The sequence below is a fragment of the Pteropus alecto genome, unplaced genomic scaffold, assembly GCF_000325575.1.
Source record: "Pteropus alecto unplaced genomic scaffold, ASM32557v1 scaffold35, whole genome shotgun sequence".
NCBI lineage: Eukaryota > Metazoa > Chordata > Mammalia > Chiroptera > Pteropodidae > Pteropus > Pteropus alecto.
In genome coordinates this window covers 7,366,140-7,369,530 of record NW_006437828.1, presented here as the reverse complement: position 1 = coordinate 7,369,530, position 3,391 = coordinate 7,366,140, and the positions used below count along the sequence as shown (strand labels likewise).

General features: G+C 39.9%; 1 long non-coding RNA gene across 5 annotated transcripts in view; it reads right to left on the bottom strand.

Annotated features, from left to right (window-relative positions):
* Nucleotides 1-3,385, bottom strand: part of LOC107195869 — a 49,431-nt gene extending 46,046 nt beyond the window's left edge. For all 5 annotated transcript variants that reach the window (XR_003047225.1, XR_003047227.1, XR_001517171.2 and 2 more), the window contains exons 1-2: nucleotides 3,176-3,385; nucleotides 2,196-2,331 (exon numbers count right to left, since the gene is read on the bottom strand). This is a non-coding gene — a long non-coding RNA (uncharacterized LOC107195869). The remainder of the gene's footprint in view (nucleotides 1-2,195; nucleotides 2,332-3,175) is intronic.
* Between the last annotated feature and the right edge of the window lie 6 nt (nucleotides 3,386-3,391).

Genomic DNA, 3,391 nt, shown 5'->3' with positions numbered 1-3,391 from the left:
TTGTCATGGTCCTGACTTTTCTTATGTCATAAGGACTATCTGTTCTATCCTTTTTAAGCACAGCAAGCAGCATTTTCTCCCTGATTGCTGTATAAAAAAAAAAAAATGTTCGTTGCTTTACATATCTTCTGAATTGACAGGATGTTATTTTATTTTCTTTGTTCCAAAGTATTTCCATTTCTCTCCTTTTCACTTGTTCTTGATTATAGAATGATCTGTTCTGACCTGGTGTTTGCTGGCAGACAGACTGGTCAGACTGCCTTTGGCCCTCTTTACTATACACCTCTGTGTTTCCCTTCACAAATCTTAAGATCTAGCAGGCTTTGGCTCTTGTGGTTCCTCTGGGATGAATCCCTATAATAGATGGAATATTTTCATATTCCACCACACACATGACTTTCCCATACTCCGGACAGAAGGAATTCAAGAAACACTACAGTTCCAAGTCTTCTCAGAGCTGCTTTTCTGCCTGTGTCCTCGTCAAAAAACATTTAATGATGTAAAGGGGCCCTCATCTGTTCTCTTCTTCCTCTTTTTTCCAATTCCATGATCAGTTTTATTATTATTTTTTTATTTTGGTTGCTTATGGATGAGGGGAGAATACTCCCAAATTGTTTTTATGAGAAATGCAGAAGAGGACGAAGAGGTGGGCAGCCCTGACAGCAAAACAGAACATTAGAGAAAACGGATGTCTAGCTTTATGACTAAAATGTGTGGCATGTAGTTGATCTCCTACAGGTATTTTTAAAAACGCATATTCTTGGGCCCTTTCAGACTGCTTGAGTCAGAATCTCAGTATCTCAGCCTAGAAACTACAATTTAACAAGTTCTCCAGGTGATCAGGATACGCACTGAAGTCTGGGAACCACTGGTATGGACCTGTGATTTCTCAGTAGGGTGGACACTAAGAAGGGATAAAGCACCTACCTTCTTCTATTTGGAAATAGCATGGACGGATTATTAATTGCCATCCAGTTACATTAATATGGTAAGTAAAAAAAATATTCCTTCCAGACCCTGGAAAAGGCTTTACAGTCAATACTAGTTTTTGTTAGTGTGATTAAAAAATACACACACACACACACACACACATATACATATAGTTATTTTAGTGTGAATTTGAGAGAAGTTACACAGAGGTTGTGATGACTCTCTCTTAAAACTAAGTAACTCTGGTTCATCTTTCATACATTGCTAAGGTCTATTTTTTCTCATTCACTGTCATTAACAGATTCACTGTTTTGAGCAGAGACTATTTTTACTGCCACTTAGCTAGAACTTGGTGCTTCCTGTCTTCTTTAGTCAATTCAAAGTTCATGTCACTGCCTAAAAAATGGTCAAAATGTCTGGTGGTCAGCCAATTTGCCTGTAAGGTGAAGTCCAACTTCTTCATCCAGCTACTCAAGATTTCCCGCTCTATTCTTCACGCCAATCTTTTCCTCTGACAATCCCTTCTCCTACTCTCCAAAAATTAAGCCACTCTCACCTGGCTGGTCTCATTGTCCAGGACTCTAAGCTTCTACTCATGCTCTATATTCCTTTTTGGTTTATCCAAATCTAAAATACCACTGAAGTAAAGCTCTGGTCCTACATTTTCTCTGGCTCACATCTCTCCTTCACATTGCAGGTTGTCATTCTAAAAAATTTTCACCATTTTCCCATTTCCTGGAGGTTAATGTGCAGTCTTAACCTCTTGCAAACAGCATGGTCCCAATTTCTCTTTGCAGTCTTTTGTCTACAAACTACTGTATGTATTTGACCTCCGAACAGTGAGTCTCTCTCTGATTCTTGGTTTTGCCGTGTATTTTCAGCTCTTTGTATTTTTGCATACGGTCTTCCCTCTGCCAGATATGACTTGCCCTTTTCTCAGCCTGACAAACTCTTACGTGTCTTTCAAGAACTATTTCAAACATTTCCTTCTCTGTGAAACCTCACTGACCTCTCTCAGGTGAACTGCTTTACCTCAGATTACCTTGAATCTAAATATCCCAAACATAATTCTCGTTGTTTTGTAATTCTTTATTTGTACGCAATTTTTTATATGTGATGTGAACCCATAGCTAGAGTACATACTGTTTATATGAGTTACTCAATAAATGTAGTTGAATGACTGAATGCTTTAACCTGTATAGCTCTCCCCATTGTCTTAACTCCAAGAGCTATTAGTGCTTACACCAGTCATTTTGCTAAATTACCTTAGATTGTTCTTCCACTGTTTGAAAGGTACTGAATTCCAGTAAGATTAAATGGCGATGTCAGATCAAACCTTCCAGCTTCAGTTAATTCATCCGTAAAATTGAGGGAAATAATAGCACCTCAATCCAAGTGTTGCTGTGAGAAATGAGATAATGCATTAAAGTGATTAGCACATGCCTGGCTCATAGCGTGTTTTCAAAGTGGGTAAGCATTTCGTAAACTATTACATCTTACTTTTATGTCATTTTCCCCTCGTAGTTTCACAGGGTTGTTGTGAAGATTATAAGAAAACATATATGTTAAAACCATATGGCAATGCACTGCACAAATGTTTACCCTTATTATCAGTCCCCCAACTAGGTTAGAAGACTATTTCAGCCTTCACCCCTTCAACCTAAGTCCTCAGCAAGATACACAGTCTTCTCCAGCTTAGCTTCTTTTACAGCCTCCTTCCACTCTCTTCTCAGCAGCTATTACAAGGTTATGCATGTGGCAGGTGCTCAATTTAAAGATAGTGACAACTCTAGAGTTAGCAAGTCTTTAAGCTGAAAATAAAGCCTTCTGCCTTCTTTTTGTTTGATGTTTGCTTTGTATAACTTGATTTTAACAGTTTGCCTTGGTCAATTCACTCCTGACGTTCTGGAGATGCTGTATAACTACCTTAGGCTCAGTTTGCTTTGTGCCAGGACCACTTCCGTTTCCGGCATGTGGGAAAGGGAGGCAGCCTTAGCCATAGTCCCACATTTTTTTCTCTTACTAAACACGTAAATTATGTTTATATAACTCTTGCACTGCAGAATGACTGAAAAACTGCTTAATTTAGGTCCTTTCTGACATTTTGGCAATTTCTACAAATTACTAAGAAGTTTTCCATTTAGAATCTAGGGAAAACACAGCAAAGAGAAAAAGACAAGGCTTTCGAGTACTATATGGAAACACTGGTGTGGTTACAGTAAGTCACAGTCTCATGAATACGTACTCAATTTCTGGAAAGGCTCTGAAGCAGCGTACAGGGAAAGCACGCTGTAATAACATTGGGCCATGAAAGAGACGCGAAGACTCAGTGCAAACACCTGAAGAGTCAGTCACACCGTGGGACGCCCCGAAAGCCCTTCGGAGCTCCGAAAACCGCTTCCCGAAGTGCGCGCGTGCAGGGCCGCGGCGGACAGGCGGCCGCGCGCTCCCACGCTCTCCC